Source organism: Lissotriton helveticus, chromosome 1_1 (assembly GCF_964261635.1).
Source record: "Lissotriton helveticus chromosome 1_1, aLisHel1.1, whole genome shotgun sequence".
In the NCBI taxonomy this organism is placed as follows: domain Eukaryota; kingdom Metazoa; phylum Chordata; class Amphibia; order Caudata; family Salamandridae; genus Lissotriton; species Lissotriton helveticus.
Window position 1 is genome coordinate 1,906,915,643 of NC_136057.1, and position 25,390 is coordinate 1,906,941,032.

Below are 25,390 nucleotides of genomic sequence, written 5' to 3' on the forward strand. Positions count from 1 at the left end.
TGGGAGCCCTCGATTAAGGGGATCTAGTTGTCCCCGGACTTTGAGGATCTCGTCTCACTCTACGCGGATGATATCTTGTTGTACCTTACGTCCCCTCGAAAATCTCTAAATGTTTTGTTTGACGTACTTACTTCGTTTGGGAGGAACTCGGGCCTTGTGATCAACTGGGCTAAATCCTGTGTCTACGTGCTCTCGGGCGGTCCCCCTCCCTTGCCTCGTAGGTGTCCCATTCAGGTCTCTCCAACGGGCTTTAAGTACTTGGGGATTTTTATATCTTTGGACCCGGTGGCTCGATATGAACGTAATCTACTCCCTCCCCTTCAGAGATTGAAACTTGATGTTGTGCGCTGGCGTGGGTTGCCTCTATCACCACTCGGGCGCGCAGCCCTTTTTAAAATGATGTCCCTGCCGCGTTTTTTGTACGCGCTTCAGAATACGTTCGATATTATTCCGGCGAGCTACTATCGAAAGGTTGAGAGCCTGCAGAGACGGTTAATCTGGGATGGACGTTCGCGTATCGCCCTCGCTAAACTCACACTTCCCTGGTATGACGGGGGTATAGCGCTGCCGGATATTAAGCGTTATTATTGGGCCTCGCAGCTCAGTGCGATCAATCATGCAACGTACGCTCCAGCTCCTAACCCGGCATTCGAGATGGATAAATATTTGCTACAGGGAGGGGACTACAGAAGGGCGCTCTATTCCAAGGTGGCGGGAAAGGACTTATCTGGACCCACCAAGATTGCTGTACGAGTGTGGTATGATGCAAATGCGTCTACGGGATGGAGAGGTCGATTGACTTGTGCGACCCCGTTGTATGCGTCTGAAAGGTTGGGATGTCTCTGGAAAACGAAAGGGTTTGAAAAATGGGACATGATTGGTATCAGTACCGTAGGCGATCTTTGGGTCAAGGGCAAAATCAAGACCTTTGCCGTATTAAAGACAGAATATGCATTGAGTGACAGGGAATTATTTCGGTATGCACAGATTCATCATGCTTTAAATTCGGCTCTCCCTGCGGGTACCGACATCCCTGAGTCCTCCCCTCTTGAAGATCGGGTCCTTGACGGCCACGTGCCCGACAGTACCATTTCTTTGACATATAAGAAGTTGATCAATACCCGGGTGGATCTGCTGGTGCGCCTCAGGGAGGTTTGGACCGGCGATGGTTTGGAGCTGGACGACGAGGATTGGCAAGCTGCATTATCCTCACCTAAAGAAGTTGCGATTCCTGCCCGACTCCGACTCGTTCAGCTGAAAATCTTACATCGTGTGTATGTTACTGGTCCGCACTTGATTCGTATGGGTTACTCTTCAGATGGGTTATGTAAGCGTGGTTGTGGGATGCTTGGAACTTTCCTTCATATAATTTGGGAGTGTCCTGAGGTGGTGACTTTCTGAAATCGTGTCCATGCTGTGATGGGAAGGGTCACTGGAGTGGAGTTGTTGCCCGAGGCCGACGCTGTCTGTTGAATGTGTGGGAGCCGAATGATTATGGTGTGGCACAGACGCAGTGGCCGACCCTTGGGAATATGATCGCTAAGAGAGACATTGCGCAGTTGTGGGTCTCCCGGGGGCCGCCCACGGTATCGGTATGGAAGGAGAATATGGATTGGTGTATGTTCAGAGAAAAGACTGTGTATGTGGCGCGGGGCAATCCTAGGAAATGGAACAACATCTGGAGCCAATGGAACGCATACCGTGGAAATATATGTCCGCCCCCATTCGTGGAGAGACCCGATGTCCCCATGTCCCCCTGATCCGACATTCCATATGCGGTGTTCTTTATGTTTTCTCTAATTTGTTTCCCCTCTGGACCCCTCCCCACTCCGTGTGCTATTGATCTACTGTGTAACATTGTGCTCAGGTGTCCTCCTCTGTGAACACATGTCCATGTACACTGTTTTTTTGCCTTGTATGTTGTTTTTTCTTCTTTTAATAAAAATTTATAAAAAAAAAAAACAATGTCTACCCAAGCTAAATTACTTCTCTAATGATCCAAAAACACAAATCAAAAATGAAAATCTATGGACAATCGTTTTTTTACGGAGGTATATCAGGGGGCCGGGATTTGAAGAGCTGGTCTGACAGGTCAGTGTGCTATTTGTTGTCCTGATCTCCTATTGATTTCTCAGATAATTGCGTAATAGGCATTGTTAGAAGAAGGCACAAATGCATTAATTGTCCCATACTTTGCGAGGCACCTTATACAGCATGTGTGTACAAGTTCAGAACAGCATCTTGTTTCAAACGTGGGTCATTTATTAGCTGTCTGATTCGCTACTGGAACCAATTTCATCTTGGCGCCAGGGCCAATGGGCAAGGTGGAGGCATGGACAGATGGCACCTATTATGTAATCTTTGCCCGGAAAACAACTTTGGTGGTGCTTTCAGCAGATATTTAACAGGTCCTCCTTTCTACCCTGACTGTCCCAGCCGGCCTCTCCTTCCCAAACAGGTTCTGCCTGGGCGAGTCGCTTAGCTCTGCAGTCTTTCAGGAAAGTGCACACTGTGAGAAAGATCGTTTCGGGCCAGTTCTAACCACCTCACATAGTCCGAATGTGAGAAAACTGGACGAAAAAGCAGAACGCAGGAGCAGCCTCTGCCCATACAGGACGGAAAAGACTAACGTATCTTTAAAAGTCGAGCTGTCTCGGTAAGTACTATGAACGCGGATTTCTTATTTACACGGCTTTGTTTTTCTGTGAATCTCTCGCATTTTCTTGAGAGTTTACTCGGCGTGTTAATGCACATACTGCGGAAGTCTTAATACAACTTGCAGTCAAAGGTTCTAGGTGTGTGGGACGGGATCAGTTTTTCATCTTAGCTGTCTTTCACTGGACTCCAGTCAAGAGAGTGAGTTTCAGTCAGTCCTTTATTTTCGGAAAATAGCGCTCAAATGTGCAGACAGGAAAACATACTTACAGGTATCCACTCATGAAGAAAAGCACTCTAGGTACCCATGAACAACACAAACCACAATATACATGCATGGTCCCATGCACAGCCACCTACACACACACCAGATGACAAAACAAGAGCAGTCACACTTAGACGGACAGAGGGACTCATGTAAACATAGCTGCACAGACAGCAAACATATGGACCGGCATGTAGGCGCTTATCAAAACTCTTATAATGTATCCTTGCACAAAGACATGCTGGCGCCAAACATGCAACCAACAGAAGCAATGTGGGCACCGATTTGCAAAGACTAAAATAAATCCAGGCACAGAAACAAACATATAGATACCTACTCACGGAAAACAACATACAATCCACTGACGTACATAGGAATTAAGCATTGGCAAAGCCAATAGTTCTGGCTTATAAATGAACGTGCCTGGATGCTTCCAACTTCGGAGTCTCACTCTCACACCCATCCGCCAATGAGCCCAAAAACGCAACACCCCCTGCACTCATTGACTCATTCTAGCACTCACCCACTTCCTCACCCACATTAGCTAACTCCCTAATCTTTGCAGAGATTCTTCCAGCGGTGGCAGCCAGACCCAATGGCTTTGCTTCAACTGCGTGAGGGGGTGAGTGCTTCTGCCACTGTGACCGTTGGTGAGTGAGGAGAATGAATATGCTTTCTGTAATATGTGACTGCTGCACTGGGATGGATATAGCAGTGCTTCCGGTAGCTTGTGACTACTTGTCTGCGAGGGGTGTGAGAGTGCTGTTGGTGGTGTGAGACTGACACTTTGTGAGGGATGGTGCCTGATTATCGCCTCCAAAATATGGCTTGACCATAATATTAATATCAATGGTAAGCTTATTTTTTTTGTTGTAAATAAAAAAGATCTTAAGACTATAGTGTAATAACATTTGGTGGCATTTAATTTAGTTTCATTTATATTGTAACGTTGTAATGTGTATGTTTTATTATATAATTTTAGATACAAATGCATTTTCCTTAGTTTTTAATATTTTACCTTTTTAAGGTATTTGTTTTTGTGGGTTATTTTGAGGATTTGGATTGGGATTGGTAGTATAATATATTGAACTATTTTTTGATTAAATCAGTTTTTGGTTTACATTTGTTCATTTATTTGTTATAGATTTTATAATCATTAGGTGTTTATTTGCATCATAGTTCTGTATTTTGTTTTTGTTGTTCATTTAATTTGAGATGTTTTGATATTTTGAAAAGAGACTTCATTATTTACCTGTGATCGGAAAAAGACATATAGGGCTGTATTATGGTAAAAGTGCATTTTCATTGTTTGTGCCAGGTGCGCTATTAAAAACGTGCACCTTACGCAAACAGTGTAAATACGCTCTATTACCATGGATGCGCTGCCCCCAGGGCAGCCACGAACTCTTGCTGCACTGGAGGCAGCGTATTCAGGTGAAAAACGGAGCAGCTGCTTACAGCGACTCCTTGTTTTTACTGTGCAGGCGGCAGTCGTCTGCTTTTTTTAAGGAGATTAGAGATTCCCTTGCAGGCGGGTGCCGTCAGTGACGGCACCCGCCTGCAAGGATATGTCTGGGGGGGTTCATGGGACACCTTTTCTCCTGCCAAAGGGCTATCATCAGGAGGTGCACTCACAGTGTGCCCCCTTTTATGTGGTGCATTGTGAGTGCACCTCCTGAGGGTTTCTTTTCCTCTGCACCCACGTCTGTAATACCATGCGGAGCAGAGGCAAAGGGATTCCCTTATTTGCATGGGGCGTGAGACCTGAGGGAATGCCCACTGCAGATAGATTCTATCCGAGTCACCAGAGCGAGTGCCCAGCCTGAGTAAGGAAATCGCACTTCCTAGAATCGCTAAGATCGGTTCAGCTCATTAACCGCAATAATAAAATATCAAACTGAGCGTACCGCTTTTTGTTGACGGGTGCACTCTACACATGAGAGACCTCCACACCCCTTTCTTTTTTTTTTTTTTCACTTTCAACGTATGGACTTTATTTGAACTGGCCAAGTGTATAGTTAACCCTCCATTCACTCGACTGGCACCACATCTCAATAGAGGAGAGATTGTAACTTTCAACAGGTAATGGGAAAATAATGTTTTGGTGGAATGGCGAAAAAAGGAATGAAAATTAACACGAGCTTAAGGCAGAACATACAAAATACACTTGCATGGATACAAATAAAAAAAATACTATTACATACGATTTTACGTATGCGCTCCCACATGTTGGGCAGCCTTCATGGAGGCAAGTAACAACTGTAACAATGCATTACACAAAAAAAACCAACACCCCTTTCAACGTGTTTCAGATAGACTACTGTTCTCGAAGATACTAGGTGCTCACTCACATGTCCTGATGATGATCTCAACTGAATGAGATTGAAACACCGTTTGACCCCCCTAACTCCTTATTTCATTATGTAAAATTAACAAAAGGAGCGTAGCATTTTGTTTTTAAAAAGATGCATGTTTTAGTGTTTTTCACCCACTAGAGCACTTTTATGTCACCCTTTTTGTGAGCACTGGATCATGATAACTCATCATAAAAAAGAGATAAAAAAAATTAGATCATATGTTGCAATAAATAAAACAATTGCATCAAAATCATTATATGTTGTCCTGCACCATACTTGCCTTTCTAACCAAATTGTTGCATATGGGATCCAAATGTAAATATACAAAATAATATACGTTTTGAAAAAAAGTGTAGCTTATTAGATACACATAAAGGACTAAGTGGCCTCAATTAAACATTGTTTTTCGAATACTGGAGCTTTATATGCACCAGCACTATCTGTATTACTGAAGGGGCTGCACAAGCATCTGCAGCCTTTCTGTAATGCCAAAGTGCACCAAGGGTGCACAAAGAGGGCGCCAATGCCAGTTGCACTCCTGAGGCAGTCACTGTAATACACCCCCTTTTCACCAAATACAGAAAAATAGAAATTCATAGAGATTTATATTTATTGGCTTTATTACTAATATTGTTCGAAATAAGACACTGAATAAACAGAGCCATTTTGTTACCTCCATTCTTGTGACCTACGGATTGATCATTTCACAGTTCAACCTTAATGCTTATTTTCCAGACAGGGGATGTGGATCCACTATTGAGGTTTCAGAATTGATTTTGGGTGATTCTCCTTCAATAATCATTTCCTGGCTTACCCTCAGACACAGCCTTTGTGCTAGGTAATGGATCTCATAGTAGTAGAAACAGTGCTGGATCCAGGTAGAAGTATTTAAAACAAAGACACAATGAAGCATGAGATTTCAGCTCCTAGCTGTCGTCAGCCTTCATGAGCATGCATCAGCCACAGACAAAAGGGCAGACCTCCTTAGAAATGATGACACTTTTAACAAGACAAACCTATAACCTACCCCTTACTCCTACCATCTACCCTTTGTCATAACACAGGAAAACGAATGAGCAGCTCTTTTCTAAAAAGGATGTCAGTGAATTTGTTTGGGTAGCATTTTCTTCATTCTCCCTCTCTTCAGTTCTGGGTCTCCATCCACATGGATGCAGTCAATACAGGCCCACTGTGTAGGGAAAGCTGTATCTGCTCTCCATCACGTCATGCAAAAAGCATCCCAATGGTCCATGCACTTAGACTTTACTTACAAATGAAGTCTTACTACTACGCACTTGCTACATACCCACCGCACATTATAAGCCCATGGAATGTCAGTGCAAAGATCTCGGGTCATACGGAATCTTTTTTTGTGGTATCGGAGACGATCTATCTGCGGCCTCCATCAATCCCTTTTCATCTTCATCTTATGATTCTGAGCTCCCCTTTGCTGATTCATGTAGCTCTTTGACCCCTTCCTTAGCTATTAACCATTTTTCCTGACTCTTAAATTGCTTCTGCCATTCTTCACAGACCACACTCATTTTAACCCATCCACATTTAAACTCCTCTGACAAGTTTCAGTCCCTCTGCCCTCATATCCAACATCAGACTACTGTGCCAGCATCAGCAAGCATTTTCTAATACTCAGAGGTGAGAGTCTAACAGTCCTGTTTTTTCCTTCACTTTGCATGCTCTGATGTTACAGAAAATACTTATCATTTCTATATGTGGAGTGAAAAGGTGGCATTTCCGAGGGTGTCAACAGAAGAAGAATGGCTAACAACCATTTATAAAAGTGATATCCCAATACATATGGCCTAGACTCACATATATGTCCTCCTGCTCTTGATCATCTTCCTTCTCTTCTAGGTCCTTCTGAGCCTTTAGGCATTGCTACCCCTCCTAGTACTATTCAAGTCCTCCTTTTCTCAGTTGGTGTGGTCCTCCTGACCCTGGTCCAACTAGTTCTGGTCATCCTGATACTGGTTTCCTGAATCTGGTGCTCATGGTTGTAGTTCTTCCCGGCCATAGTCTTTTTGGCCCTGCTCCTGGTTCATCCTTGTATTAGCCCTTCCCGGGTCCCCTGATTTTTGTACTACTAATCCTCACCCTGCTCATGCTTGTCTGCTGGGTTTGTATCCACTAGCCCTGTTGTCCTGGCTCCCATAGGGCTGGGACTTCCAGACTCCTGGTTTGGTTCATCCTGTTCGCCTTACCTTGGTCCTTGTGACCCACCTGGTACCTGTACTCCTTGTTAGGTCGTCTTGTGCTGGGCCTGTTAATTTTAGGCTTGGTCTGGTCCCAATGGTCCTCATGGCTCTGGTCATCCTGGTTCCCCTGATCCTCGCCAGCCTGGTACTAATAGCCCAGTTCCTTGTCCTCTTGCTCCACTTCGAATTCCAGCTCATGGTCCCATTACACCTGACCTCTCTATTTCTAGCCCTGTTCCTGGTCCTGCTTATTCGGATTCTTCTAGTCTACTTAAACCTCCCCATCTGGTCCCTGGTCTTATTAGCCCTAGTCTACCTGCTTCTGACCTGACTAGTTCTCGGGGTCCTCCTCCAAAAGGCATGATATTCTTGGCCCTGGTCCTTCTGCTTGTTGTCATACTGGACTAACTTGTCCACTTTGTCTTGATAATTCTTGTTCAGGTCATCCTGTTCTTAGTAACGCAGCTGGTCTTCATGGCTTCTGTCATCCTGTCCTTCCTTGTCCTGGTCCTTCTTTTCTGCCTCATTCTGGTACAGCGTGTCCTGGTGTGTAAGGTCCTGATACTCCTGGTCCTCGGTGACTTAAGTTTCCTTTTTCCCTTAGCTGTGGCTCCACTAGACCTTATTTCCCTGGTCCTCTTAGCCCTTGTCCCACTGGCTGTGGTTGCCTGTCCATCTCCTTTTGGTTACTCACTCTCAATCTGGTTTGCCTAGAAGTGGTCTTCCTATTTCTGGTCCTCACAGTCCATGTTCTCTTCCTGGTTTTGCATCCACTAGACATGATCCTTTGGTGTCTGGTCCTCCTTGTTTCGGTCTTTATATGACCAATCCTCTTGGGCCTGGTCTTTTTGCCCATCCATGTGAAACTAGCTCATAAATAGTCCCCTGTTTGTGGGGAGGATGTTGTCAGGTCCTCCCATCAGATGTAAGTCCGGATGTGGCAGTCTGAAGTTCAAACCATTCTCCCAGATCGTCTTTTCTTAAGGCATATCAAAGGGAAAAAAAACAATTTACTGAACTAAACTGCTGCCTCCACTCCCCAGATGCCCTCCACCACTAAGAAGAGTCAGCGTATTTGGTCATGAGTAAGGGTTGTATTTGAGTGCTGTTGTATACCATCTCGTCGATGGAGTGGGGTGATGAATTATGTTGTTGTGTGTCTGCCTATATCCTTAACAAGGTATAAGGGCAATAGCAGATGATGTCTTGGGTGGCCTAGTGTCACCATCTTGGGGGTAATAAAATTTTAGAGTATCATGCCTCAATAAGAGGCTAGAGAGTATTATCATAAACCACACCTCTTCTAGCGGCGAAGAGTGGTGCTTGCCACTTGTGCCCACCTGGTTGCCTCCGTCCGCCAGTGCAGCAAAGATGGAGGCTGTGATGACTACCAGCTTATTGCCACTGCTCATTTCGCTAGAAGTAGGCCATGGTTGGTGAACTGCGTTGTCTCTTTTTTAGACTTGGGGTATATCTCTCCCCGTTACCCAGGCTTTGTTGACAGTACAGTATCCTAGTAATTCCCTAGTACTCTGCATGTCCAGAACATATGTGTCAAGTCTGCTGAACCAGCTTTACAGTGGGGACATTTGTCTAGGACAAGAGGGTAGATCATGTATAAGCATTGATAAGTCAGGTATGCCCTGTGTAAAATGCAAAATCGGATGTATTTTAAGCGGGACTCATGAGAAATTTTGCTCAGATATTTCAAGGTGTTAAGCCCCCCTGTTTTGTGTAGTGCTTGTCACAGGAAGTCGTCCCAGGTAATTTGTAATTTGGACAATACTTTCAGTGCATCCCTTGCAAAGGCCCGATTTAAGCCACATCAGCAGGCTCCTGCCACGTCCCACCGAATGCAGAGCATGTAGCAGCAAATGTGGAGTTGGTTCAGGTCCCCTTCTTCCCCAGTGTCACTGCAGAGACACGCTAAGTGCTCCTTAAGTCAAGAAGGCACTACCAGGGAAGGCATGGGAATCAAAGAGGCTATAAAGGACATCAATGTTCCAACAGCAAAGAGACTGCCAAGAGTGAATTTGTTATAATTTACTCAATAGCCAGCTATTCAGGGTAGAGGTAACAGGGCCTAGATCTCCATAAACATCTCAAAGATAAAGAATCATATCATCCGAATATAGCAAGACAACATGTTTTAAGTCCCTTTGAAATGTTCCACTCTAATCCACTGGTATGAAGAAGAACTGGCTGTGGCTCCATGGATAGTGCGAAGAGCAGGGTGGAAGGAGGAGATCCCTGTCTGGCTCCCCTGGCAACTAGGGAAGACTCTGATGCATAACTACCTGTCTGGATTCTGACACTGGGGTTGGTATAGAGTAATTGAATTTAACCAATCAGTTGAGGGCCAAAGCCAAATCGGAAAAAACCCAGAACATGGAGTCAAAAGCCTCCTTTAAGTCCAGGGAAAAGCAGGCCATGCTGGGCCAGTCTCAAGATGTAATTTCTTTAACACCCATCGAGGCGAGGCGTCTGATATTTAGCGAGGTATTGCGCCTTTGGATAAAACCATTCTGATGCATGTGGATCTGCTCTCGTAATAGAGATGGGATACGGTCTGCAAGAATTTTACTGAGGATTTTGTAATCAGCAGATAGTAGTGAGATAGGGCGGTATAAAGACAGGAGTGTCAGGACCCGTCCTGATTATCAAATAGGCACCTCCATTGCCTCAAGTAGTGTTGGGACCCAGGTGCAATCTAATTGCTGTAGGAGTGGGTAGTATAGAAAAGTAGACCTCACCAGCAATGGCACAGTCAACCACCTTCAAACTTATCCAAGTGGGCCTCATGCAAGAAGGCCAATGGGCACCTCTACGTATAATTTAAGAATGGATTTTAGAACACTTAGTAGCAGTCTCCAAACCCCTGACATTCCTTGTTATAAATCAAAAGAGTCTCCATGCATTATATATAGGGTGTAGAGACTGATACAGGGGGGACCATTTCCCTGCGCTGAAGAGAAAATGGATGATATATCAAGACCTCCTTAGCATGACAAATGTGGAAAGGTGGTGAGGGAGAAGCTTTTGCTATCGGTGTTGTAACCCATCAACCATTTTAGGTTGCTGGCTCAGCAGTAGGTAATGGACATTGTGAAGGCCTCCATCAGCTTTGACTCAGTTGAGAGGAGAAAGGGCCTGTGCCGACTACATTTGAATATAGATCTGGCTGGGGGGATCAATGCCATCAATTGCTAGATTAATTCAGTGTCTGTCTGTGGTGTCACCCCCAGCCTTCCCCGGGTGGGGCCTCATATCTGAGTCAGAGGAGAGATCTCGGGGTGCTCTGTTTAGGGATAAAGTTAGAACGTAGACTGAGGGTTGCTGCCGATTGCAGGACGGCCTTCTGACCCTTGGAGGCCTGGTCTATAGTAGGAATCATAGCTGCTCTTTGCTACCTGAGTCCTGAGTGAGCCCCACACTGGGAGGAAGCAGGGGATCCCTGGTCTTTCTGAGAGCCCAAAGGGCCCCGCTGCTGCTCTGCTAGGCCCCCACCTCCTCAGGGCCTTTGAAAAAATGGTGCTGGATTGTCAATACATAATCAGGGAAGAGCATATTTCTCAGGGAGCCTGCAGTTAAAGGGTCCATCAACGTAGCCTTCTGCAGTATATGATCTTGGTGATGAAAAGTTAACAGTCTGGGCAAAATTGGTCGAAAGGGCACCCCAGGAGGGTGAATGCCCGGTCAGCACCCTGTGGGCCTATTCTACTACATACTTTGCAGAGAATCATATTGTTGACCTTGGCATCTTTGGCATGTTTCTCCTGACTTTTTGCCTCTACCTCCTGTATTTTTGATGCTGTGCTGGATTTCGTTTTTGCTGACTTAGATGCTTTGGGTACTTTTCCACTGCTGTTCAGTGTCAAAGTGCAAGTGCTCACTGTGTACATTGTTATTACAATTAGTTCTCTCTGATTGGCATATTTTATTTACTGGTAAGTCCCTAGTAAAGTGCACTGAGTGCCTCAGGGCCTGTTAATCAAATGCTATTAGTGGGCCTGCACCACTGATTGTGCCACCCACCTAAGTAGCCCTGCAAAGGTAACTCAGTCCTGCCACTGCAGTGTCTGCGTGCAATTTTGAAGTACCATGCTGACCGGGCAAGTGCATCCACTTGCCAGGCGCTAACCTTTTCTTTCTTACATGTAAGATACCCCTCAGGTAGGCCCATGGTACCCCCATTGGACAGCGTGCAGTGTATTTGAAAGGTAGGACATGTACTGGTGTGTGTGACATGCCCTGATAGTGAAAAACTGACAATTTAGTTTTTCACTACTGAAAGACTATCTGGCCCATTGGAAAGCATAGGAGATACTTTGTAAAATCTTACAAGAATAACTTCCCTTTGGGACAAGATAGAGGAATAAAGTTTAGGCTCTCCGCACTCAGAATTTAATAACACATCTTTAAGTGGTTTTTTTAATTGAGTGTTGGAAAATGCCAGTTTTAGAAAGTAGGCCTTTTCTTATTTAACCATTCTGTGGGCCTCTGCATGTTTGTGGATTGTCTGTATGGTTTTGGAGTGACAGGGGCTAGGGATGTGAATTCACTGTAGACTGCCACTGTGGGGTTAAGGTGTGCCTGACCCTTCCTGTAAGACTCAGAGATGATCTGAATAGACCTTGACTGATTTTTGAGTAGTGGGAGGAGTTTTCATTGCATCTCAATAGGGTCTGTCTCCTTTGCACAATGCTTCCTCCACCCCCTGTGGTCATACTGCACCAGTGAGGACAGAACTGGTTTGGACTGGGCTCAGAGCCCCTTGCACACAGAAGAACAAAGAAGAAATGGGGTATAAGTAGTTAACCTCAAACCATATAACTACATATCACTTCTGGTCTCAAGAGGAACCTTTGCCAAGGAGAAGAGCTGGACTACTGCCCCTTTGCTGCGTGGTGTGTTTGGTTGGCCTGCAGTTGCTGCATCTGCCAAGGAAAGGATAAAGACTGGAACTTTGCTGTTAAACTGCTTGAAGAAGAATCTCCAAGGGCCTGTGTGTACCGGCCTCCTGTTCTGTAGTCTCAGGGACACAAATACTTCAACCCAGCTCCCCTGAACTCTATTTCTGACAGTTCTGACAGGAGGTGCCTGTTCCAGTTTTGGGCCTCTGAAGGTTGATCCTACTGTTGGGAGCTGGAAGAAACTTGAAAGAAGCAAGAAAAGCAATCTCCGATGCCATCAGCAACTCTGCCATGACGCCGCGATCTGCACTGAAGCCAGGAGCTCTTGTAGGGTAAGAGTATGTTGCTGAACCTTTTCACAGAGCTTCCATTGGTCTTCCATCAGTACCCCTAAGTAAAGAGCTACAGTGTCAAGTTTTTTGTCCCAGGGCTGCTCGGAAGTCCTGTAATTCAGCTAGGATGAGGTCCTGTTTATCGCGTATGGAGTCTTCAGATTGAGAGGGTGAAACGGAGTCCCTGTGAAAGCCCTCCAATGCAATGATATCTCCCAGGGAATTCCAGATAGGGATGTCGGGGTACATGTGTTTGGATTTAACCATGTTGGTGTCTTGTACTAATCTCCTCAAGAAGTGAAACGGTAGAAGATGTTAACCAAGAATGATGACTAGATTCCTTTCAGGGGACACACTAGATACCGACGTAGGAGTGGGAGCTGGCAGCTCTATCGAACTCCTAGCTGACACCTGAAAAAGTTCTTCAGTCCAGGGAAAGTCACTTGCACTACTACGCAACCTCCCTAGAGTCCACCCCCTTCAGAGCAGGAATTTACCTCCAGGAGGCCCATCTGTCAACCCAAAGCAAGTGGGGTTCGGCTCAAGCAGTCCCTCCCATGCAGATGGAGTCTGCCAAACCCTTCAGGGCACTCCCAATATAACCCCTGTCTCAGCATATGGGCCCCCCTTATGGACTGTTAGGGCGCAAAGCTAAAAACAGTAGGCAAGCCGGTCTCCACCTACATCCCTGACAGGCCCGAACCAGAGCCTCGTAGTATCCCTCATAAATGTGGGGGAGAGGATTAGAGAAATGTGGGCACCACATTGGTCTCCAGCAGGCCACAGATCCTGGGCAGTGGTGCAGATAGGTCAAGCACTTCATCTTTTTCAGGCACTGAAAAATAATTGACACAGAGGTTGTATCCATGTGGGAGAGGAGGAGCCACAATGACCCGGCCCCCTCCACTCCACCTGTTCACTTAAGGGGACCTTGGTCTGCCGTAATTGGGCCTCAACATCATCTATACTGGGCTACTGGGTGAGCCCGCATTCCACTGTGTAGCGTTGAGAGAGCTGCCGGAGCCAGATTGTCCTTCTCCAGGCGTCCATTCCTGGAGAGTCTGCTCACCTGCTCCTGGCCCTCCAGGAGGCAGGCAGGCCTTATGTGGAATTTTCTTGGGGTTGAATGACAGAGGGGAGGAATCTAAACCCCTTGATGTGATTGCATAGTCCCCATCAGGATGATTGGGAGGCCGCACAGTCATGCAGGCCAGGCTGGACCTAAGCTTCTTCAATATGGGGCCACCATTTTCGGCAATTGGCCATGCTCCTGGCTTCTACATGAGATAGCACTGTCAAATTCAAAATGAGAGCACAATAGTGGCATAATATTGCCCACTTAAACACTGCTTAGCATGTTAAAAATCAAAATGACCTCTCTCAAGATACATTGTGCAGGTGACTAAAATGTCAGTGTGGTCGAATGGCCACTCATAACATGGGAGCAATAAGCATCTATACCTAAAACCCATTCTGCTGTGTAAACACTAAGAAAAATGGTGTATATTCAGCAGGAAGCTGAGAGAACTATCCAGATGCAATACTTACCCGTTTCCTGATTTCATTTCTCCATTCCTCATAAGTCCCATTACTGTGTCTTACTTAATTTACCACCTACAATTGCCCCAAAGGACGGTTCCCCCCAATGCTTATTGTCTTATGTAAGTATCACTCCCTGTTTGGCCCAGACACAACCTATCTCTCTGCACTCCCTTTTTTGTGCTACTTGTCGAGTTCTGCTGTGTTACCAAGTTTGATATACTAAGCAAGCACAGTCCCTTTTAAAAAGAAGTCTAAAGCTAGCACCAGGCCTTCCGTAAGAAGCTTAAAAAGATCCCAGACTTGAAAAATCATCACAGGAGGATCACAAACATTAAAACATTAAAAAATGAAACATCTATGTAAGATGCTTCAAAACTACACTTATTCATTATTGTTTGCAGAAAGGCAATACTCTTAGACTGCAAAACCAAATATCTATGTGCTAGATATTGAAGCTCCTAAAACAGAGGCTTGACTCCTGCTTTTCTTATTTGAATATTAAAATAAAATAAGTATTTTAATTCAAAGTGAATGTTACTGTTTTTCATCCATAAACAGCTTAGCTTAGTCTATGCACTATTGTTCATTTGTTTATGCACTTACTTTCAAAAGGCCCATACGTGTTGCATCCCCATTACAAGATAACCACCACCTTACCATTGCCTGCAGTTAATTTTTTCTTCATATCTGGTTAAATAAAGACCTGCTTCACATTATCTATCTGGCTGCTGGTCAAATTGAACATCTCTACTATTTAGCCTGTGGTCAGAAATGATGTACTGTTTTGCCGGCTGCTAGTTAAATAGCAGAGATTTTGCCCGCGAAAAAAATGGATTTTTTCAACACAGTACTCTAAATGTGATCTTCATAATTTGATGGAGTGATATCTTAATTTTAAAATTTAGTGATGTTATATAGCACCAGATAAGTTTGGTCGAGGACCAAAGACCTGTCTGCATGTATCAGCACATTGCTGACATGATGAAGTAGCTTCAAAGATGAGGTGCTGCTTTAGCACAATACACCACTACACTATTGTCTGTAAAAAATATTGTTACAAAAATACTTCTACTCTCAGGTATAAAACCTTACTTCATGGCTAAGCTTGTACCCCTACCTGTAAGGCAACATACTTCAGCCTGACTCCAGCTCTCACAGTGAGGACAGTTCTCAGTTTCCAGCCTAACATGTCCACATGCTCCTGCATGTATACTGTTCTGGACTTTCCTTGAAGGACACCTACCTTTGTCAGACAAAATAATTCTAGAACTTCTGAATAGAACACATTGTCCTAGGAAACCACTTACCCACACCTGCAGTACACACTGTTCAAAGACATCCTTGTCTATTAAATGCATTCCTAAATCACAACCAATGCTGAATTCATAAGTTGGACTCATCAAGCATCTCCTCCAGCCCAAAGGAATATTTTACTTACCCTGTAAGCATCTGTTTGTAGTGTGTAGTGCTGCAGATTCACATGCTCTACATTGCTGCCATCCAGTGCTGGGTGTGGATATCTGCAACCCTCCCCTGCTTAAAGAAGTCCTCCAGGCAATGAGTCACGGTGCGACTCCTCCCTGGTCAGCAATGCAAATGGGCACCCCCTCCATTGTTAGACATCTTTTTGCACAGCGGGGGAGTGTACAGATGGAGAAGTAAGTAGAGTAGAGTATGGTGACCATGTGTGGCTTTGTGTACAAGAAATGGTGAGTTTAAAGTGATAGAAAATATCTGAAACCACTTGTTTCCGGAAAAGCAGGGGGTTGCATGTGAATCTACAGAACTACATGGAATGAACAGGTACTTCCAAGGTAATTCACATATTTGTGTGGTAGCATGTGTGGTTGTAGAGACACATGCTCTACATAGACTGTAAAGCAGTACTCCTATAAGTGGTGGTCATTCAATGGATACAGCAGATGCTTGAAACAAAGTCCTTAAAATGCTGTGGCCAATCCGAGCTTGTTGGCGGACCAGACATCCACACAATAGTCCTTGGTGAAGGTATCTGGAGTTGACCAGGTAGATGCCTCATAGGTGTTCCCTAAAGAGATGTTCCCTAGGAAAACCACAGTGGCTCCCTTTTCCAGATGGAATATGACCTTGGGGGGGCACGCAAGTTCCTTTTAGCTTAGAGATAGGATGTCTGAATCCACTTGACAAGCCACCTGGCAATAACTACCTTTGTTATAGGATGTCCTTGGAGAGGAACAAAGAGTTGCTGAGAGTTGCGAAATGATTTGGTCCTATCAATGTAATGCACGATGGCGAGTTTAACATCAAGTGTGCATAAAGCCCTCTCAGCTACCGTGTGAAGCAAGTAATTGCAACCAGCTCAAACAACGTTTTTGGCGATGTGTTTTCTTTTTCATGTATGGCATTAAGAATGGGTATGTGTGAAACGTGTGTTAACATATTGTAAAAACACTCACAGATGTGGAAACATTTGTATCGTTAGAATAATAAATATTGTGCATGGGTGCAATCTAACTATGTTGCACACATGAAATAAAATAAATATGCCTTTCCATGATATGAAAGGGAACCAAAGCTACAGCTAAAAAGTGTGCAAAAGTCATTTGAGCATGAGCCTTTTTCCATAACAGGACCTGGGGTCATATTATGGTGGGCTGCACTTGCTCAGCCCAGAACAGAGAGACCATTTTTATTCTCCTTCAGTGTGTAACATATAATTCTTTCTTTATTCGGTTTTAGACGTTTACAAAACCATAAAAGCAACAACTTAAGTTACACAGTTACATATTTGAAAAATATCAAGTTCTGTCATAAAAAATATTTTAACAAGATTCTAAGACATTAAAAGGATAGATAACATTGGGATTATTCCATCTTTTAAAGGTTGTTCCTATGCCTAACAATACATTTTAAAAAATGTAATACATGGTAACAAGTACATTCTGAATCTAGCATTTGTAAGCATAACATGGCGGGATGGCATTGTCTAAAGCCCCAGCGCTTTAACAGGGGAAATAGCCAGATTTTTCTGTGGGTATGAAAATATTTACAGAACAATATTGTGTGTATACAGGACTGTGGCGACATGTCATCACATGGGCAGTGAACCAAAGTTGGTTCCCATGTGTTCTTTACTGGAAAGGCTACAAGTCTGTGGAAAAGATTGAGTCTAAGCCTTGTCAGAAGCATCTTATCATAGGTACTGATCTCTAATGTGAGATAAAGCTGGATTTGCGGGGTAAGCTGTACCATATTTGCATGTAATGTGGATTGTTTAGTTGATAACAAAGTAATCCTAAGAGTCTCTAGATGGCTCAGGGCTATTTGCTTCAACTCTTTCTTTGTTATTTCAGTTAGCTTATCGGGTGTAAGGTAATACCTTTCTAGGCCCAAGTCTAAGAAAAAGCGCCTGACATAGGTAAGCCATGCTATTTTGTGCGCACGGTCCAGTGCCATGGAATCCTTTAAGATATGTTTGGTCAGCACGTTTTTGTCCGAGACCCAAATGCGCCTCCAAAGTAACAATGGTTGAACCTTTATCAGGTCTGCTATATAGGGAATTCCTAGTTCCATATGGCAAGCATAGATAGAGGAGCATTTTGGCGCACATAGGAGAAATCTCATAAAAGAGTTCTCTGCTATCTGAAGGGAGCCAACATCTGTATGCCCCCATACCCCGGCCCCATATAGCGCAATTGCTTGGCATTTCGCAGCATAAATTCTCAACAATTCAACTGGTGGTCTCCTTCCCAGTCGTTGGGAGAAGTTCATCAGTGCTACAATTGCTCTCTTGAAAAGATGCCTCCGAGCTTCTATGGCTGCCTTCCAGTTTAATCTTTCGTCGATCATTATACCCAGGTAGGGATACTGGGGAGTCCTCCCAAGTTTTTTGTCATTTAAGTAAATATTCTTTGTTCATTTTCGTCCTCCACCAGCCACCATGACAAATGTTTTTTTAACGTTTGCATGTAAGTCTAGAGCGCTCATGAAGTCAGCGTACTTAGTCAGAGACTTCTGGAGTTCAGTTGGTGTGCGGGCCAGGATGACCGCGTCATCCGCATAGAGTAGAGCGGGGATCAAGCGTTGGTCTGTTCTGGGGAGGTCCTGCCCCCTCTCAGCATCTCCCCCTCCAATCCATTGGTGTACAACGAGAAGAGAAAGGGGGCCAGAACACACCCCTGCCTGACTCCCCGCTCCACTCTAAAAGGCGCGGTGAGCTCCCCTTTTATACCATAGCGCACTCTTGCAGAAGCCTCAGAATATAATTCTCTCAAGAAGTCCAAGAGGGGGGGATCCACCCCCATGGTTCTCAAGAGAGACCATAGCTTCGCATGAGAAACGCAATCGAACGCAGCAGACAGGTCCACGTATACCATATACATTGTCCCCTGCTTTGCGTGAATGTATTTGGACACAATCATGCTTAGATTGAGTGCCTGTTCTACAGTTCCGAAGCCTTCCCTAAATCCAAATTGTAGGTCAGATATAATATTCCTGTCATCTGCCCATTGCTGAAGCTGCTCAAGTACCGCTCTGCCAACTACTTTGCCCAGAGAGTCCAACAATGAAATGGGGCGATAACATGTAACGTCCTGGCGGTCCCCCTTTTTAAAAATTGGCACCATGATGGATTTGGACCAAGACTCCATCAGTCCCAGTTTCGCTGCTGCAGTACATACTCTTGTGAGTATAGGGGCCCAGAGGTCCGGGAGGTGTTTAAAAAGGTCTACTGGCACCCCATCAGGACCAGGTGCTTTACCACCTTTACTTGATTTTAATGCCTGTATTACATCAAGTATGTCGAATTGCAAAGAAATTGGAAACTCGACTGGGGGTAAAGAGTGGACTGGCCCTTCAGTCGGGGATGTTAGTTTAAATATATTTGAAAAGTGGTCTACCCAGATTTCCTCTTCTATAGCCACTTCGATCTTGGGGCTGTCGGGATCAGATAGAAAGGGGGTCTTGACTATCCGCCAGAAGAGCTCGCTATTTTTCATAGTTGCACTTTTGTGGAGTTCAGCCCATAGTGCTTGTTTTAGCTCCTGCTTTCTCAGCTTCCTTGCCTTATTCTATTGGAGCCTAAGGTGCTGTATTTGCTGTTGGACTCTATGTGGTTGTTTAAGGGCCGTTTTTAGCTTGGTTAGGGCCAGGGTGCAGTCGTGGTTAAACCAACCTGGTAGTGTTGACTTAGTTGGTTTAGAATTTCTAGTCAGCAATCCTGTCGTTTTTTCTAATAATATCTTGAAATTTTCAAGAACAACCCCATCATCTACTGAGAGATCTAAACATTTTATTATATTGGGGTATGTTATCTTTATTAATTTGTCAGTAAGTTGAATGGGATCGATCTTTTGCCTTTTCAGGGTATACCCGTTTCTCTTGCCCAGTTCAATCTTATTTTGGGATAGGGTTTTTGCTATGGTTGCTGTTTGGGTTTCTAAATCATTCAAATAAACATCCAACCTAAGGGCGGAATGATCACTTAAGGTATTTTTCATTAGTGTGAAATCCCTGGTTAGATGTATTAGTCCATCGGTCAAGAGAATATAATCGACGGTGGTCTGATGCCCCCGCCCTAGATACGTTGGATCTAGGAGGTTCCCAGTTGAGCCAGTTTTATTTGCTATTGACAATTCTAGATCTAAAAGGAGGTTATTCATAGCTATCCCCGTCCTTACGTGGGGGAAGTGCATGAGGGGAGTGTCATACTCATCCACTATCCCACAACTCCCTTTACCCACGCGCAGGCAAGGGTGTAGATTAAAGTCCCCTCCCCATAGTAAGTGAACTGTCCCTTTTTTTCATACAATTGTCGGAGCAGGGCGATTTTTTCCTGGATTGTTAAGAGAGTAGTACAAAAGTAGTCGTCCTCCAAATTATTATAAAAATTTATTAGGATGATTGTTACTTTTTTCCCTGCCGAGAGACAAAGTAATTGGAAATTTGGGGCAAATTCTGTTTCTAATACCTTCAGGTTTTTTATAGTGTTTGCTATATAAGTGACCAGGCCCCCCTTAGGCCTTCCCACATTACTTGCTACGGCTGGAGAGAAATACGTCTTACAGCCCAAGAGATGTAGCTCCTTCATGGCCCATGTTTCTGGTAGGCAGATTATTTTCCCTTCCTCTAGGAAATGAGCAGCAGAGCCATCCTCGATTTTGGGGCGGAGGCCTGCAATATTCCAAAAGATGACAGACAGGAATTGTATTTTGTTCTCTGACCCTGAAATAGTCGCCCCTATGGGATCTGGGGGTAGAATGGTTTGGTTGATGTTTACATCTTCTGCTAATGGTCAGTCAACCATTTCTAGGCCACTGAACCGATTCATAGTCGGTATACCCGGCCAGCTGTCCCAGTGTGGTGTTTCCCTATGGGGGGGTCTGTATGGTCTCTGTGAAAACCCACCCCACTGCTCCCGATCTCTACCTCTGTTCCGTGGTCCCATAATCTGCCAAGGACCCTCATAGTTTTGGTAGTGGGGGTCCTGTATCCACCAAGAACTATCGTAATCGTTATAGCGCGGGCCGGTTTAGGTCTGGGGATGTCAAGTTCCCATGGCTGGGGGACTGCTTTACGCCAAGAGCTATCAAAATCCTGGAGGTAGCTATTATGATGTCTCGAGGGATAGAAAAAGGAAAGACGCTTTGTATCTATCCCACCACTTGTGCTATAATGTTCCCGAGAGCAAATATAGTCAACTACTCTGGGGTCCTCAAAGGTAATGACAATGCAGTCTCCCTGTATTAATTTCATGCCATGACCTACCCATGGGGTCCTACATACCGTTAATATTCTACTTGGCCAGTTAGGAGGGATTGGGCGGTTTGTAGTTAGCCAATGTTGGGCCTTATTTTTTAGGGACCAATTAGGTTCTACGGCCTGCCACGCCAGTTCTGGTACACCAGTCATCACAACCACGAATGGACATGCCTCAGGTGGCATGTTGATGGGGAGTTTACCCTCGTGTGTTCCACTGGTTCCTCCTTTATTTACTGCTGGATTTGATGTTTTCAGGGCTGGTGTTTTTGGGGCTGGTGTTTTTGGGGCCGATGTTTTTGGGGCCGTGATGGCCTGAGGTATAGGTGTTGTAGCTTTAGGAGGGGGTTTCTCCACTGAGGTTACCTTTGCTATTGTTTGTTGTTTAAGAGGTGGGAGCAATAAAGTAGTGGTTCTCTTTTGTGGAATGGGTGCAGTCAGCTTGTTTGTCCCCGTATTTTGAGGCTCTTGAGTCGGCTTTAATTTTGGAGGATTTATGAGCTTAAATAATTGGTTCTCAATGTTTAATAATCTCCTTTCTAAAGGAAGAAAAAGCGAATTAAGTAGGCCAGCTATTTTGTTTACCAACTCTGAGGTATCGACTAATTCTAGTTCTTTACTAGGGGATGGAAGAGCAGGGGAACCTGAAGTGGTAATATCCGGTGTATAGTGTGGGGAATGGTGTACCAACACATGGCAGTCGGTATCATCAGCTGTTTGCAAGGTTGGCCCTACCGTGTTTGGATTTTCAGTTTGCTCAACAATATCCTTGACTAATGTATTTTCGCCCTTTTCCTTTCTTTTCTTGATTGCCCCTTCCCTCCTCCCTCTTGCTTGTCTTACTTCCTCTGGGGTGTAATCGGGTAACATTTCGGGTGTTTTTTCTAAATCTGAGTCTGAGGTCGATAAGGAGAGTTGGGAGGCTGAGAGATCTACGACGTTTGGAAGGCTAAGTCTATTGTTACCTTGTGGCGATTGCGCTAGATTGCCACCTGACTCGGGAGTTCTTGCAGCGGCCAGTAGCCCCATGGATGATCGCCTTGCATTAGCAAGGTCGATTGATACTCTATCCTCGATCAAACTGATGCTTTGGTCTATGAACGAGTTTGCCTTAGTGATAAAGTCGTCCATGGGCCCTAGCAGCTGCTCACCTACCCCCACTTTTTTTAGTTTATTACCCCTCGTTTTCATTATTAATTAGGTTCACGGGGTCTTTGTGGGGAATCAGTAACATAAATAATTTCGGTGGCAGTAAATAGGGTGAGTACGTACAGTAATAGTCCGTATAAGCAGGGCTTAGTACAGTAGCCCGGTCCGGTCTCTCGCGTTCTCGAACGGCCTCAAACGGCCCGCTCTTTGCCCGGTCTTCGCCCCGGGCTGCGACCCGCGCGCGTCCCGCGATGCGCGTTGGCAGGTCTGCTTATGACGAATAAGGGGGCGTGGCACTGGGAGGGGGCGCGGCTCGGCCGGGAAGAGGAACCAGCTGTCGGTGTTTCCTAGAATGCTGGTCCTCGCAGTCCCAGTCACCGCCCCTCTCACCTCCTCTGCGGCCACGAAGGTCTTTGCTTCCTCAAAGGTGTCCCAAAATGGCAGGGACCTTGATGCAGACTTCCTCTAACAGGGCAAAGAGTCAGACTGTAGAATACACTCTCGAGCGGCTCCCGCGAAGCGGGGGTCACGAGAGGTAATGAGCAGCAGGCAGGGGGCGCGGCACTGGGAGGGGGCGCGGCTCGGCCGGGAAGAGGAACCAGCTGTCGGTGTTTCCTAGAATGCTGGTCCTCGCAGTCCCGGTCACCGCGCCTCTCACCTCCTCTGCGGCCACGAAGGTCTTTGCTTCCTCAATGGTGTCCCAAAAGGGCAGGGACCTTGATGCAGACTTCCTCTAACAGGGCAAAGAGTCAGACTGTAGAATCCACTCTCGAGCGGCTCCCGCGAAGCGGGGGCCGCGAGAGGTAATGAGCAGCAGGCAGGGGGCGCGGCACTGGGAGCGGGCGCGGCTCGGCCGGGAAGAGGAACCAGCTGTCGGTGTTTCCTAGAATGCTGGTCCTTGCAGTCCCGGTCACCGCGCCTCTCACCTCCTCTGCGGCCACGGAGGTCTTTGCTTCCTCAAAGGTGTCCCAAAAGGGCAGGGACCTTGATGCAGACTTCCTCTAACAGGGCAAAGAGTCAGACTGTAGAATCCACTCTCGAGCGGCTCCCGCGAAGCGGGGGCCGCGAGAGGTAATGAGCAGCAGGCAGGGGGCGCGGCACTGGGACGGGGCGCGGCTTGGCCGGGAAGAGGAACCAGCTGTCGGTGTTTCCTAGAATGCTGGCCCTCGCAGTCCCGGTCACCGCGCCTCTCACCTCCTCTGCGGCCACGAAGGCCTTTGCTTCCTCAAAGGTGTCCCAAAAGGGCAGGGACCTTGATGCAGACTTCCTCTAACAGGGCAAAGAGTCAGACTGTAGAATCCACTCTCGAGCGGCTCCCGCGAAGCGGGGGCCGCGAGAGGTAATGAGCAGCAGGCAGGGGGCGCGGCACTGGGAGCGGGCGCGGCTCGGCCGGGAAGAGGAACCAGCTGTCGGTGTTTCCTAGAATGCTGGTCCTCGCAGTCCCGGTCACCGCGCCTCTCACCTCCTCTGCGGCCACGAAGGCCTTTGCTTCCTCAAAGGTGTCCCAAAAGGGCAGGGACCTTGATGCAGACTTCCTCTAACAGGGCAAAGAGTCAGACTGTAGAATCCACTCTCGAGCGGCTCCCGCGAAGCGGGGGCCGCGAGAGGTAATGAGCAGCAGGCAGGGGGCGCGGCACTGGGAGGGGGCGCGGCTCGGCCGGGAAGAGGAACCAGCTGTCGGTGTTTCCTAGAATGCTGGTCCTCGCAGTCCCGGTCACCGCGCCTCTCACCTCCTCTGCGGCCACGAAGGTCTTTGCTTCCTCAAAGGTGTCCCAAAACGGCAGGGACCTCGATGCAGACTTCCTCTAACAGGGCAAAGAGTCAGACTGTAGAATCCACTCTCGAGCGGCACCCCGTGTGTAAAGGGAATTAATCTTACCAAATATGTATTTAGTTAGTGTATTATTATAGACAGCACAGCTCAGCAACTGAAAGAGGCAAATCTTACTGTTTCGACCTGTAGGGTCTGAAAATCAAGGTCTAACTCGGAGAAATATTGGGGCATATTATCAAGGACCGGTGTTAAAATTATCGCCGTTTTATCGGCAGGAAAGTGCCAATAAAACGGTGATAATGGGCTTGATAATACGCTCTTGTTAATTCCCATAGAAGCCCAGGTTCTGGTGTTAACATGGGATTCTATGAGAATTAACAAGAGCGTATTATCAAGCCCATTATCGCCGTTTTATCCGCAGTTTCCTGCCGATAAAACAACGATCATTTTAACACCGGTCCTTGATAATATGCCCCATTGTGTTAAAAGAATTTACTTTACACACTGCAGGAGCATAAACCCAGAGACTCCACTCGGCACTGAGCCAACACCGCCCATCATGGTATGGCCCCTGATGTATAGATGGCTCTAGTCGTAAAAAAAGAAGTGGGGGGACGTTGTCACCGGAAGTGACGTCACGACAGGAAGTGACGCCACGAAAGGTGCCGAGCTCCTCGTCCCAGAGAGGCCAAAGAGTGAAGTCCAGCTGTTTGGCAGGGGGGACGGCGTCCCCCTGGTAAAATAAGTGGGGGGACGCCGTCCACCCGGTGGGTACCCCGTCAGTTACCTCCATCCTCGACTTTTTCTGCACTGCATTATTCTCATGGTTACTTGTGAAACCATCTGTGATCAGCTCTCTTAGAACATTTGAATTGTTCCCTCTTTTCTGGTTCTCCTTTCTCGACCCACTTGAGATTTATTCCAAGGAGATAGCCTCTATGATCAAGAGGTATATTGGTTGGTTGGTAGGATACCCAAATGATGATACTGATCACCAAGGTAATTGATGGGAATCCAATCCCTTGCTAAGGGTCCTTCCTTTCACATCTCTTGTTTTTCTTCTTTTTTTCCTATTGCGACAAGGGATTCCATAGTACTCCTACTTTTTACTTGAGTATCTGGTAGTGTTTGTTGTTGAGACCCCCGACTTAGTTTGTACTTTTTTGTTTTATGTGCATCGAGCCATGAATACGATGACTTGCTGCTAAATCATGTTTCAGGCTACATGACTGCAATGTGGTCCTTTTAAATCGCTTTTTTAAAAATATTGTTTTTTTTTGTATGCACCGTATTTTACTTGTGCCTCTTACCTGCTTTAACTGTTTTCACTCTTGCCCTGCCAGCACCCCGGTCCACCACGGGATTTCCCGTTTGTTGTGGAGGGTGCCGGCAAACATTTCCTCCCCCTGCCCTGATTGGCGGAAACAGGGTCACGCGGGGCACTACACCGAGGCT

At 45.9% G+C, this 25,390-nt stretch overlaps 1 protein-coding gene across 1 annotated transcript in view; it reads left to right on the forward strand.

Moving 5' to 3' along the window:
* The first annotated feature begins 2,393 nt into the window (after window positions 1–2,393).
* LOC144754764 (dimethylaniline monooxygenase [N-oxide-forming] 2-like) overlaps window positions 2,394–25,390 on the forward strand; it is a 368,566-nt gene continuing 345,569 nt past the window's right edge. The window contains exon 1 of the mRNA XM_078642962.1: window positions 2,394–2,656. The gene's annotated coding sequence lies outside the window, so the exon portion shown is untranslated. The remainder of the gene's footprint in view (window positions 2,657–25,390) is intronic.